This window comes from Miscanthus floridulus, chromosome 9 (genome assembly GCF_019320115.1).
Source record: "Miscanthus floridulus cultivar M001 chromosome 9, ASM1932011v1, whole genome shotgun sequence".
In the NCBI taxonomy this organism is placed as follows: Eukaryota; Viridiplantae; Streptophyta; class Magnoliopsida; order Poales; family Poaceae; genus Miscanthus; species Miscanthus floridulus.
This window is the reverse complement of record NC_089588.1, coordinates 140405046-140420192: the sequence shown is the minus strand read 5'-3', so window position 1 is coordinate 140420192 and position 15147 is coordinate 140405046. Positions and strand designations below refer to the sequence as shown.

The window sequence follows — 15147 nt, the reverse complement described above, 5'->3', positions numbered from 1 at the left end:
GCCGACGATCCGAATTCATTGAGCAGGCCGGCCCTTTAATTTGTCTCGTCCAAGCCCAACCCGATTAGGACCCTGCATGGATGCAAATTTCGGCCCATAACAAAATCGATCAGCAGCAGAGAGTCCTCGTTGGATCCTTCAAGTAAATTGCTATGTAGTAAATAGTTATATTATTATTGTACCCTTTACATATAAGCTAAAAGTTCTTTCATCTATGAGGTATGTTATAAAGAAAGCCTCATTTGACTTTATTATGCGCTTTCTCAAAATCCATTTTAAAGATCAAATTAACCATACAGATTTTTCATGGCCTACGTCGTTAAATGGTCGTTTAGCCTGTTGGCACACCGTTTAAACGTTGCACGGTGGTACGGCGTTTCCTGTCAATCGATCATTTATTCTGTTTAAACCGCCATTTAATTTATCCATTTAAGTGAGCATTTAGCCCGAATAATGGTTATGCACACATATATAGACAAACACAACACCAAATAGCAGTGGAGCTTGTTTCACCAAATTTTGCCAGCTGAGGCACATATGTTTTATCTTGTTTTGTTTGCATGTGGGGCTAGAATACATGACCATTGCTTTGAATGGAACATAGTAAGATAAAGAATCTTCGCCAACCATTATGTTAAACATGGTCCAATTGACCATTTCGAGTGAATAGGATAGACGTCATTCACATGGCCGGCCGCCGGTCTGTCTATGCTATATAAGAGGAGTTTCCACATGGCTGCGTGACTGTGCTTCTTTCTGCCTGGCTGTAAGATTTTCCTTTCTCACCATTAGTTTGTGTTTCCGCTATGATATTTGTCCTGATGTGTTTCTAGCTCTTTTTTCACTCTTCGTTTATTCTTTCCCAGCGCAGAACTTTCTGCAGCAAATACACGCAGCTGGGGGTGGCAGATTGTTCCATGGAACCAGATGCAGGATGGGTGCCTTGCGACATTCAGCTGACATATTGGGGCATGCAGCCAGCTGAGTTTCAGCTAGCACATTGGAGCATGGCAATGGAACCAGAAGTATGTGCATGCGCTGCTAGCCTCCCAGTGGTAGTGGAGTCGGCGGGTACTGAGATATACGGTAGCTGCCTCCAAACATATGTTCCTACTAGCTCTAGCAGAGGACAGCTGGTTGAGTGTGCATCAGCCACACAAAATGATCGGATCGATATCGAGAAAGCAGCACAAGAGTTTCAGGCCGATTTCCACAACATGGAAACGAACATCTACAGCAATCCGATCCATGTGTTCGATAAAGCCGCGCGTGAGTTCAAGTTCGACGTGGACATGATGAAGATGAAGATGCACAGGTACCCAGCAAGAATTCGATCTCTCGGTGAACTGTACACCGTTCCGATGACGGTGTCGATCGGCCCATACCACCACGGCCGAGACCACCTGAAGGCGGCGGAGAAGGTGAAGCACGTGGCTGCATACCACTGCATCATGGAGTCAGGCCGCTCAGCCGAGGAGGTCTATGGGGCGGTCGTCGCCGTCGCCGGCTACGCCCGGAGCATCTATGACAGGAACGTGGTGGACAGCATCGGCGACGACGTGTTCCTGCCCATGATGTTCTACGACGCTTGCTTCCTGGTGCAGTACATGCTCACGTGCACCGACGCCGGCCTTGCCCACATGGACCCGGCGCTGCGTAGCTTCTTCGACGCCAACGACAAAGACGTCTATCACACTAGTAGAGAACCGAGCTTTACTCCCGGTGGGAAACCCCCTCTAGTCCCGGTTTCCCACCCGGGAGCAAGCATCTGGGACTAAAGGGGATCCTTTAGTCCCGGGTCAGGAATCGGGACTAAAGGAGGACCTTTAATCCTGGTGGGTAACACCAACCGGGACTAAAGGTGCCTCCTGACATGCCACGATGGCCGGCACCTTTAGTCCCGGTTGGTAATACAAACCGGGACTAAAGGTTTTTTTCTTTTTTCTTTTCTTTTCATTTTTTTGTTTTCTTTTCAAAATAGGTTTTCGAAGTCGTATTGTACGCTGCTAATTATACATTTATACGCGCATATAGTATGTTTCGGTTCAAGCACAATGAACGTATTAAATCACACAATTCAAGCATAGAAATATATATATATATATATATATATATATATATATATATATATATATATATATATATATATATATGCATGCATGCATCATATATATATTTACATGCATGCATGCATATGTGTATTTTACATTATATTATTTCATGTGCATATATTACAAAAGATTGCATTACAGTTGTTGTGACATAACAAGTTTCCTCTCATTCTCTAGCTTGGCTTCAATGGCAGTGTTGGGTCGAAGTAGAACTCGCCCTTGGAATCGATGACCTGCTCATTAAAAAATCCGGCTATAGACTCTTGAATTGCTTTGATTTGGTCTTGCCATATGATCTTTTCCTCCAACCATCGAGTCTACAGGTTTGAATTAAAGGAAAATAAATTAATATATGTACATATATATATATATAAAGACATAGTAACACAATCAATAATAATAATTAAATGAATATATAGTGTATTTTTAACGTACTTTGAGTCTCTCTGTAGGAGTTCTTTGGGAGAGCACCTTGATAAACTTGCAAACATAGTAACCACAGTAGTTGTTCCCCTGTTCCTGCCTCAGACACCACTTTACGAGAAAAAGATTTGTCATCCAATCTGGTGATCCGGTGAAAGCTATATGTTTAATTAATAAAGATGATGCGATTCAGGGGACTTACTTTCAAAGGGATTACATTCAGTGGCGCTTTGCATTTTTCCATGTGTTGCTTCTCAATAAAGGTTTTCCAAACACTGCCCAATAAAAAATTTGCCACGTCATCAGATATAGTTAATCATCATGTTTGTGTGTATATATAGTTGCTAGAGATCCCGAAATTACCTCTGGATAATATCTATCATATCTTGGTAGTCTTGTTGTGGTTTTCTCATCGAGTCATAGATTATCAAGTGACTTTTCACCAGATCGATGTCCATCAATATCCAGTGATTGCTGTATGTGTTTATAGGATATAACGCATAACACTCATTAATTAACTAGAATCAACATATGAGCCATTAAGGATATGATCGACATGATTAACACTCACTTGAAGTTATAGGGAAAGAGTATATCCTTCTTGTGGCGTTGGTTCACTAAGAAGTTCATGAGGTTACTCTCTGACTCAGACTTCCAATTAGTCTTTGGAGTAATTGGGTCTTTGAATACTATATGGGGATCAACAAAACCAATTTCATTGCAGCCTTCCTTTCTGAGCTCTGTCATTGTAAATCTGCATATATATAGTACTTGTTAGGATAATTTATATGCATATACACACATATGATGAGTTTAATAATAGATCGAAAGAATTATTACTTACAGGTAATAGCAGCTAATGATAACTTTGTCCAGAGAGGTCAGGTGGCATAGTTGATGAAATTCTACAAAGTCAACATACATAACATCATCGCCACGGAACCAATGTTCGTCTCGAATTCTGACACCAACGCAGAAGTCTCCACTGGTAGACGCCTGCATGTACCACTTGTTTAGCAGGTACATTTGCGTCCCCAGATTAGATAAGGCTTGAGGGTTGTATAGACTCTGGCCTAGTATAAATTTTTTCTTCCAAATATCAACCTCCGCCGCACTCTCAATGTTTCCATCACCAAACATCTGGTAAAGGTCAAGACCAGTCTCATCAAGAAATTCACCAAGGTGATCCAAATCGACATCCGGAGGTATGTTTGCCTGATGCATTAATCCTAAATTCGAACCATATTCATTACCAACAACTAGCGGGGGGATTGATTGGTGCGCTTGTTGTCCGAGTTGGGCAACTCCTTTCCCTGCCCGCTTCTTTTTCTGTGCCGCCTCAATTGACTTGGTGAGAGTGCGGTCATAGTCTGATAACGTTGATTTGGACGGCTTACGAGATTTCCGCTGTTGTTGCTGGTAAGAAGTCACCTTTTTTCTTAGAATATCTAGAGCTACGAAGAAGTACGGTTTCTCCGGGTTTCTCCTTGCTTCTTGATTCATTTTAAGTTTGTCATAGAATCTAGACATGTCTTTTTTATATGCATCAGTTCCTTCTTCCTTCTCTTCAGATATTATTTTGGGAATAGCCCTTGGTTTCACGGTGGCTTTCTTTGCTGGCGGGGACTGGTTCTTCATTTGAGGGGCTGGCCTCTTGCTACGCTTCTTGGTAGGCGGGGGCGGGGGAGGCGTTGGAGACCTCCTTGGAGGTGTTGGCAGCGGCGTTGGAGACCTCCTTGGAGGTGGCGGCTGCGGCGTTGGAGACCTCCTTGGAGATGGTGTGGATGCAGCCTCGTCTTCCAACACAATGTCATCGTACAGAGCACTATGATGATCTGGCGATTGAACAATTGGATTTAGGTTGGGGGAGGATCTGCTACAAAAAAAGGAATGACATATTATTATGAGCAGATTGTTAATTATTTAAGCCAATACAAATTAATGATGTAGTGTTTTCATCCGCACGTACCTATGGTGAGGTAGTTCAGGAGGAGGTGGAGCCGACATCCCTGGAATGATGATGTAGCGCTTGCGCCATAGAATGAATGTCTTCTCCGCTTCTCCTAGAGTCTTCTCGCCGTCACCTCCAGGAATGTCAAGAGGCAAATCACTAAAACCTTTTTCAGCTTTATCTACCGAGATGGTAGCATATCCTTCTTGGATTATATTCCCATGAATCCTTGGTGTCTTGGTTCGGTCGATAGGATTAACAAGACCGATAGCCACCTTGATTGTGGAATTCTCCTTCGGAATGTGTAGCTCACACGTTGTACAAGGTTCAGTGATGTCATCCACAGGGAAGCGCAGTCCTGTGTCCCCTTGATTTGGTATATCCGTGGAAGCGCAGCTGCTTTTCAACTGAACAGATTGGCTAATGTTGATTCCTGGCTCTGATGCCTGCTTACTTGCACTCACTGCTATTTGCACTTGCCTTCTGATTTCCTCCTGCATTCTCGCTTCAAGGTTTTTTTCCCACTCCTGTGCTTCACGCACCGCTTCCTCCAACCTCTGGAGCCGCTGTGCCTCTTCTTCCTTCTTTCTCTGGCGACTTCTGTAGGAAGGTCTGTCCTGAGGGAATCCATGCTCCCACGAGACACTTCCTTTGCCTCTAGTTCGGCCACCATGTTCAATAGTCCCGATGGCGTATGTCAGCTCATCCTTCTCTCTGTTGGGCCTGAACGCACCACTAGCAGTAGCTCTCTGAGCATAAAACAATCTTTCTGCTGCTTCTTGCAGTCTTGCGCCATAAACGCACTTCCCTGTCTCCTGGTCTAGTGTTCCCCATGACCGAAAAACCAATTCTTTGCACGTTCTCCCCACTCGAGTGATTCTGGTCTGATACCCTTGGCAAGAAGGTCTGCTTCCATTTTGTTCCACTTCTTAATGGCAGTCGAGTAGCCACCTGATCCCAAGGTATGGTGGTATGTCTTCTGTTGGGCATTACATTGGTTCTTTATCACCCGACTCACACCCTCTTCCGAAGTCTTGTACTGTACAAACTCATCCCAATAGGGCCTCTGCTTTGAGATCGGGCCTGGGACAGTAAAATCTGGTGCTATGTTCTTCTTGACATACGTCGTGTATAGGTGTTTCTTCCAAGTCTGAAACTGTGTGGCCATCTTTTTCATTGCCCAATCCCTAACTCGCTCCTTCAATTCATCACCATCTATTATATCATCATAACCATCTGTTTGGAGCGTGAAATGTACCAAGACATCATTCCAAATTAACGCCTTGTCACGATCGGAGACAAAACTGATATGAGGAGCATTGGTCTTCTTCTTCCATTGACGGGTACTAATCGGGAGTCGGTCCCGTACAAGGTAACCACAGTGGTGCACAAATTTCATTTTATTCGCCCCCCCCCCCCCCCGGTTCTCCTGTATCCACATTGAACTCCGAGATGATGAAGCGGCCCTCCAATGGCTTTTTGGGACCTCGAACATTTTTACTCTTCGTTGTAGTTGTTGATGTCGATCCAGAGGGCTACAAAACATAAACATTATTTTTAATGTCATGAGCACACATAAGACATATGATAATATATATAGCTAATAATAAAAAATATATACTTGGCCAATCTGTTGTTGCTCATTTTGTTCAAGAGCTAAGTACTGACTCCCGTCATCTGCATCCTCTTGCACGTTATTTTTAGCACCATCATCGCCGGCAACTTGAGTGCCAGTGTTGATCAAATTCATCATCAACTCCTCCTCATCCATGTTTCTCGGGTCGGCCATCTAGCTTCAAAAAACAAAACCAATATATAGTACATCAACAGCGCGGTTCGCCCTGGTGTGATTGTTTAGCATTAACGATAACGATAATACGAATGTTGATCAACTAGGCCACGAGAAAGGGCGGTGTGACAAGAGTGGCGGTGCTCCACTCCGCCGTATATATGTCTGTACACATGGGTGAACGAGGGCGGCGGTGCTCCGCCGTATACATAGAAACGCATGGACGAACGAGGGCGGCGGTGCTCCGCGACGTATATATACATGCATATGAATACAAATGACGTATATATACGTGTCGGCGCGGTGGCCGGTGTGCTGACGACGACGACGTGAGGCGGGCCGGCGTGCTGACGACGACGACGACGTGAGGCGGGCCGGGGCGGTGTCGGTGCGTGATGTTGTGATCCTATGTACCATGTGTCGGGCCCGGGTATCAAAATTGAGTTCCTATTTGACCATTATATATCCTACAACAAATCCTTCAAAAAAAAGACCCTACATGAATATATTTGGATAAAATTTCGTTAACAAACATTGATCTATGAAGATAGAAAAAATTCTTCTATTGAAACTGCATCTTGGAATAATGGCATATCATATAGTGATGAATATATGGCGGTTGATGGGCTGGATCATTTTCAGCTTTAGTGACAACGACAATGGTTTCCAAACAATATATAGCGTGTTTATTATACAAGCCATGGATTTACATCGATCTAATTAATTTCTAAAGTAATTTCATTGGTGGTCCTTAATTAAACTTGTCATGAGTTCAGGTCCTAGTGATCTTAAAATGTATTTTAGTACCATAAAATGCAGTTTTTGACACTCTAAACTTGCTAATTTATCCATATAATATCCAAATATTCAAAACTTGCGTTAAGATATGGTTTTGAGATGTGAGCTTGACAACTCCATCTTTCTCTCTTTGGCCTCGCTCGCTGCATATATAGAGTTCCAAATATTCATTTTCAGTTCCTAGATTTTGTGATTCAAAATTTGGAATTTTCAATCGACCTCGAGCGTTGACATGGCTTCCACCAAAGTTGTAGTTTTCGACGTGATCTATAACTCGGTAGTGGAGGGCTCGGGCGAATGTACAAAGAGATCGACGAATATATCACCTCGAGCTCGGTAGTGGAGGGCCTCGGGCGCGGTGGGGCCACGGGCGCGGTGGAGGGGCCTCGGGCGCGGAGGAGGGCGCAGTGGAGGGCCACGGGCGTGCGCGGAGGAGGGGCACGGGCGCGCGCGGTGGAGGCCGCACGAGGAAGAAGAGGGCGGCGCCGGTGTCACGGAAGGCGAACGGACGCGGTGGAGGCGGCGCGAGGAAGAAGAGGGCGGCGGTGTTCGATGAGGAAGAAGACGAGCGGATCGATCTACGCCAGGCGCTGGAGGTTATATATCAGAGAGAATTACTCCTGGTGCCAGCCACCAACCGGGAGTAAAAACCCTTTACTCCCGGTGCGTATTACCAACCGGGAGTAAAGGTACCTTTACTCCCGGTGCGTGTTACCAACCGGGAGTAAAGGTATACCTTTACTCCCAGTTGGTAACATGCACCGGGAGTAAAGGATTTTTTTGGCGGGCCACGAAACTGCAGCCCACCTTTACTCCCAGGTGGGCTTCCCACCCGGGAGTAAAGGTGGCCTGCAGTTTCGTTTCCCGCCTGTTTTAAGCAATAGTCTTGTTAAATACAATAGAAATGCAATAGTTTTTGTTAAATACATAGTAAATTAAATAAAAGGCATAAAATTATTTTGTTAAAAATATGAATTTTCTTTTTGTTTATTGCACATAGGAAAAATCTATAACCTAACTTTTTTTATTTTTTGTTAGAATTATAAAACATAATGTAACTAATATTTATTATTTCGTTAATGCAAAAATGTAGTGTTTAATTAAAATTATTAAAACTATTGGTTTTGGATAGGAAATTTGTTTTCACATCATTTTAACGTTAATATTTTAATTTTTCATCACTCAGTATCCTAATTTACCTTTTTGAGAGAGAAATCCCACCAAATCAAACATTGATTTAATTTGAAACATGACATAATAAACATCTGAATTCACAATTATTACATAATATCTCAAACACACACTATATTAAATCACTATATCATCAAGTGGGCACAGCAGTGAACTTCTTCTTTACGTATGTCCCTTGGTTATGATCGCTTCGTAACCATGGAGTGTCCTCATCATTTACCAAGATGCTAGGGTCTTTGTTCACTTTGAAGGGCGGAATTCGGTCATCCTTTTCATATTCTTCTGACATGTCCGACTTGTCCTCAATTCCCACGATGACTCTTTTCCCTGAAAGAACTATGTGGCGCTTTGGCTCTTTGGTTGAGTCATTATCGTTTTTCCCTCTTTTTGGTTTGGTAGACATATCATTGACATAGAACACCTGATTCACATCCTTGGCAAGGACGAATGGTTCGTCTTTGTACCCAATATTACTAAGGTCTACTGTTGTCATTCCATACTCGTTGTCTACTGTTACCCCGCCTCCGGTCACCTTGACCCATTGGCACTTGAACAATGGGATCTTTAAAGTAGGTGCATATTCTAGTTTCCATATTTCATCTATGCGTCCATAATATGTCTGCTTATTCCCATTCGGGTCTGTGGCATCTATGCGAACACCACTGTTTTGGTTGGTACTCCTTTTATCTTGGGCTACTGTGTAGAATATGTTCCTATTTATCTCGTACCCTTTGTATGTGAGATATGCCATGATGATTGCATAGCCAATAAATACAGTTGCTCATGGATGCTCTCATCACCTTGACATTTTTTTCGCAACCAACCACCGAAAGTTTCCATGTGCTTATGCGTAATCCAAGCTTCAGTCTTCCCTGGAAACTCGGATCGTAAGAGATCCTTGTGTGTCTCAATATACGGATCTACCAAAGAGGAGTTCTGTAGAACTGTGTAGTGCGCTTTATTGAAATAATCATCATCCGTACCAATATATGTTTTCCTCCCTAGTGTCCCCTTTCCGCTTAGTCTCCCCTCATGTCTCGATTCAGGAACACCAATCGAGTCAAGGTCGGGAATAAAGTCAACACAGAACTCAATGACCTCTTCTGTTCCATAGCCCTTGGCGATGCTTCCTTCTGGGCGAGCACGGTTGTGAACATATTTCTTCAGGACTCCCATGAATCTCTCTAAGGGGAACATGTTGTGTAGGAACATAGGACCGAGAGTGAAAATCTCCTTGACTAGGTGAACTAGGAGGTGTGTCATAATATCAAAGAAGGAAGGAGGGAACACCAACTCAAAGCTGACGAGACATTGAACCACATCATTCTGTAGTTTAGCTAGATCAGTTGGATCAATTGCCTTCTGAGAAATTGCATTGAAGAATGCACATAGCTTCACGGTGGCTAGACGTACATTTGGAGGTAGAATTCCTCTTAATGCAACTGGAAGTAATTGCATCATGAGAACGTGACAGTCATGGGACTTTAAGTTACAGAATTTCTTCTCTGGCACATTTATAATACCCTTTATATTCGAGGAGAATCCAGATGGTACCTTGATGTTGTTTAAGCATTCAAACATGACTTCCTTCTCCTCTTTGCTTAGAGTGTAGCTAGCAGGACGTAAGTAATGGCGTCCATTATCTGTCTTCTCTGGATGCAGGTTGTCTCTTTCTCTCAAACAACGCAGGTCCTGTCGTGCTTCAAATGTGTCCTTAGGCTTTCCATACACACCCATAAAGCCTAGCAGGTTCACACAAAGATTCTTCGTCAGGTGCATCACGTCGATCGAGCTACGGACCTCTAGGACTTGCCAATAGGGTAGGTCCCAAAATATGGACTTCTTCTTCCACATGGGTGCGTGACCGTTAGCGTCTTTCGGAATAGGTTGGCTTCCATGTCCTTTTCCAAAGACGACTTTCACATCATTGACCATATCGAGTACATCCTCACCGGTTCGGTTGCGAGGCTTGGTCAGGTGGTCTGCCTTCCCTTTAAAATGCTTGCCTTTCTTTCTTATGGGGTGATTTGCAGGAAGAAATCGACGATGGCCAAGGTACACGACCTTTCGACATTTTTTCAAGAATACACCTCTAATATCACCGAAGCAGTGTGTGCATGCATTATATCCCTTGTTTGACTGTCCTAAAAGATTACTTAGAGCAGGCCAATCATTGATTGTTACGAACAACAATGCTCGCAGATCAAAGTGTTTTTGTTTGTACTCATCCCACACACGTACACCTTCTTTATTCCACAAAATGAGAAGTTCGTCAATAAGTGGTCTCAGGTACACATCGATGTCATTGCCAGGTTGCTTCGGGCCTTGGATGAGCACAGACATCATAATGAACTTCCGCTTCATGCATAACCAAGGAGGAATGTTGTAGATACTTAGAGTAACAGGCCAAGTGCTATGACTACTGTTCTGCTCTCCAAAAGGATTGATACCATCTGTACTTAAAGCAAACCTTAAGTTTCTTGCGTCATTTGCAAACTCCGGGAATTCTCTGTCGATTGCTCTCCACTGGGACCCATCAGCAGGGTGTCTCAACATATTGTCTACCTTACGGTCTTCTTTGTGCCATCGTAACAATTTTGCATGTTCTTTGTTTCTGAACAGACGTTTCAAGCGTGGTATTATAGGAGCATACCACATAACCTTGGCAGGGATTTTCTTACGCGGACGTTCGCCCTCAACATCACCAGGGTCATCTCGCCTGATCTTATACCGCGACGCATGGCATATCGGGCATGCATCCAATTTCTCGTACTCTTTGCCACGGTACAGGATACAGTCATTAGGACATGCATGTATCTTCTCTATTTCTAGCCCCATAGGACAGACAACTTGTTTTGCTTCGTAGGTAGTGGCGGGCAATTCATTGTACTTCGGAAGCATCTTCTTTTGGATTTTTAGTAACTCTCCAAATCCCTTGTCAGATACACCATTCTTTGCCTTCCATTGTAGCAATTCTAGTGTGGTTCCCAACTTTTTCTGCCCTGCATCACAAGTTGGGTACAACAATTTCTTGTGATCTTCTAGCATCCGCTCGAACTTGATCTTTTCCTTTTCACTTTCACATTCTCTTTGTGCGTCACGAATGACCTGACAAAGATCATCAGCCGGCTCATCTTCTGCGGCTACCTCTTCTTCAGCTTCTCCCATTGCAGTATCATTGAAGCACGCACCATCAAGAATAATATCATTGTCGTCCCATTGTTCTTCTTCACCTTCTTCCATTACAACACCGGTTTCTCCGTGCTTTGTCCAACAAATATAGTTTGGCATGAAACCCGACTTGAACAAGTGTGAATGAAGAGTCCTTGAGTAAGGATATTCCACCGTATTCTTACATATGGCACATGGGCAGCACATGAAACCGTCGCGTTTGTTTGCCTCGGCCGCACGTAACAAAGAATGCACGCCGTCAATGAACTCTTGGGAGCGGCGATCAGCATTATACATCCAATGATGGCTCAACTGTATTACATGACATAAATATTATATTAAAACCTAGATCATAATTAATTATTTATACAACATGCGTGCCACCACAAAAGATACAAATTTATGAAAGCATCGCTACACTGTAGACAATCCCAACTACCACTAAAAGAACTAAAGCTAAAATACATTTCAGGAGCACAAGGATTTCGCGACCAATCTCAACTAAAACAGACAGATCCCCCGATTGTGCAACATCTTTGGGCTTCTTCGGCTGGATCACTGCCTCATTAGCCGCCGTATCTGCCTGTTGTGCAAGATATTTTTGCACGAGTTCAACATACTCTTCCTCCCAGTAGAAGCCTGAACATCGTCCACTGCCATCCTACTGAAATTAAAACAAAAAATTAGAACTTTAATCACAACCATCATGAAAATAAGTATAAACTAACCATAATCATTAAATACGATAAAATAACTCACATTGCGATCCGGACACTTGTAGAAGATACGATCCTTGTTGGGACCCTCCTTCTTCACTCGGTACTCCATCACAATCTTCGTCTCATCACGACACTTGCCGCATGGAATGAGAGGAAGGCCCAGCCTAAGTCGCTTTGGAAACCCATGAGAGGTCGAGGACCCGGAAGCAGTTGCCATCTACTCTCTATACTCATTTTTAATACACTATAAATTTCTCCTTTTATAAACAAATAAAATTAACAAACTATAAAATTATCTAGATCTCTAAACAATGATATTTTTAATGGTCATTGTGTTCTCGTCTTTTACTGCGGCAGGTAAGTAATTCACATGATATTTCCGTAAATTAACAGAAGAATGGGAGTGTACACACATAACAGACTACTGCGACGATATCGGGACGTGTGAATAAATAACCATCCGTACTAGTTGACCTTGCTTACGTGATCATCTCAGCGAGCATTTCTCCACCGGACGGCACCGTACTTGGTCAAGGAAGAGCTCTGATTCTACGAGGAAGGGAACACGGTCTTCCACGACCGTTGCCGCTCTCCCTCGTAGAATCAAAGCTCCTCCTTGACGTCCGTTACCGCTCGGCAGAGAACATGCTCGCCGAGATGAACACGGTCCCGCAAGTTCAACTAGTACGGATTTTCTATAATTTTCTAAGTTTTTCATTTCATAAAAAGTTAAAATAAAAAGTACGGTGATTGACAAACTACTACGACGATATCGGGATATGTGAATAAATAACCATCCGTACTAGTTGAACTTGCTTACGTGATCATCTCGGCGAGCATTTCTCCATCGGACGGCACCGTACTTGGTCAAGGAGGAGCTCTGATTCTATAAGGAAGGGAACACGGTCTTCCACGACCGTTGCCGCTCTCCCTCGTAGAATCAAAGCTCCTCCTTGACGTCCGTTACCGCTCGGCAGAGAACATGGTCGCCGAGATGAACACGGTCCGCAAGTTCAACTAGCTACTTTAACCTTCTTTCATGTAAATATGCAAGCTTGAAGTGATTTTGAGCTCAAATTGCTTACAAATGAAAAAAACCACAATAAAGAACCATATATATATATATAGTGAACAAAATGAGATAAGACAATGGTGAAAAATGAGAGTATGAGATTGGTAACCTTTACAACTGAAGAATCGACGGAGAAATCGAAGAAATCGACGGAGGAATCGAAGAATGGATGGAGGAACAATGGAGGGAGGGAGGAAGCAAGAACACTACTGCAGTGAGCTTCAAAATACGCTGAGCTCGGGCTCGGGGAGGAAGAAGGAGACGGCCGATATATAAAGGGGGGACCTTTAGTCCCGGTTGGTGGCTCCAACCGGGACTAAAGGTAACTTTCCAACCCGGGCGCAGCCATGGCCCGGGAGTAGACCTTTACTCCCGGTTGAATCCACCAACCGGGAGTAAAAGTATACCTTTAGTCCCGGTTGGAGGCTCCAACCGGGACTAAAGGTCCCTGCCACCTCTGTCTGGCGCAGTAGCCGTTGGGCAGGGACCTTTAGTCCCGGTTGGAGCCTCCAACCGGGACTAAAGGTATTTCTAGTCCCGGGGGCAAAAAATTCCAGGACTAGAGCCCATTTTGGCTGAGGATCAAAGGTCTGTTCTCTACTAGTGTCACGACATCATGCAGCTCGAGAACCAGCTCCCATGGCCGGTGGTCTGGGCTGTCATGGCGTTCAGGCCCGTGCCATTGAAGGAGTTCGTCGCTTCCCTGCGAGGCTGTCTGCAGGACCGCAAGGACCGGCACGAGAAGCCGTTCGTCATGGACGACGCCTTTGAGCCGCCGCACCTCCTCGGCCTCCTCCGGTACTACATCGTCGGAAGAAGTGACGTCAAGCTGCCTACACTACCGGAGACCGAGTCGATGTCCTTCTCCGTGAGCGCCATCGAGCTCGCCGAGATCGGCATCACGCTGACGGCCAGCAAGACGACCGAGCTCGTCTACATGGGCGTCAACAAGAAAGGGAACCTCTTCGCCGAGCTCTCCCTGTCGCCACTGTCCCTGGACGACACGCGCTCCAGCGTGCTGCTCAACATGGCGGCCCTTGAGCTCTGCGTGACCCCCAGCTTTCACGACGCCGAGGACGAGGCGTCGGCCGTCTGCTCGTATCTCCTCCTCCTCGGCATGCTTGTGGACAGGGAGGAGGACGTGCACAAGCTGCGGGCCAGGCGCGTCCTGCAGGGAGGAGGAGGGCTCACCAACAGGGAGGCCCTCCGCTTCCTGACGAGCGTCTAGGGACTGCGCCTTGGATCACGCTACGTCCGCACCATGGAGGAGATCGAGGACTACAAGGTGAACAGGAGGACGTGGACCAAGCTGCACGCGTTTGTTTACAGGAATGTGAAAGTCATCGTAGCCGTCATCTCCGTGATTGCTGCGCTTGCCAGTATCATAGGCACAATCAGGTCTCTCAAATCTCGATAAGGTCTATCGATGATCTACGATGCTGTCAGTGTGAGATGATCCAACTGTTGCTAGCTAGTTTCCATGGTAACTAAAATTATTCCCTGTATCTGAATTCTGAATCCCACTTGCAGTAAAATGCAATGTGTTGCCTTCTTTCTGATTCTCTAGCTAGTGAGTTCTGAATCTGACAGTACTATTGTCTATTCCATCAGTTGGCCGCGGAATCTGCTAGTTGGCCGCACACCATTGTTGCTTTGCCAATCCTGTATTTTCCAATTCTTTCTTCCTGCAATCCTGCTGTCTTCTCTTCTTTGAATATATATCAACTTGGTGCAAATTGTAACATGGAGTTGATACGAATTACGATAGAATATGGTTAGTGGTAGCTCTACATCTTATGGTCAGTGAGATATGGCTATTTATAGAAGGTAGCACCTACCATGTGAGTACGTCTGCATGCATCGACATTGAAGTATATATATATATATATTATACCCCAACTTGGACTAGTTTTGAGCAAGCT

At 44.5% G+C, this 15147-nt stretch overlaps 1 pseudogene; it reads left to right on the top strand.

Moving 5' to 3' along the window:
* Window positions 1–214: 214 nt before the first annotated feature.
* Window positions 215–14642, top strand: LOC136481110 (UPF0481 protein At3g47200-like; annotated as a pseudogene).
* The last annotated feature ends 505 nt before the right edge of the window (window positions 14643–15147 follow it).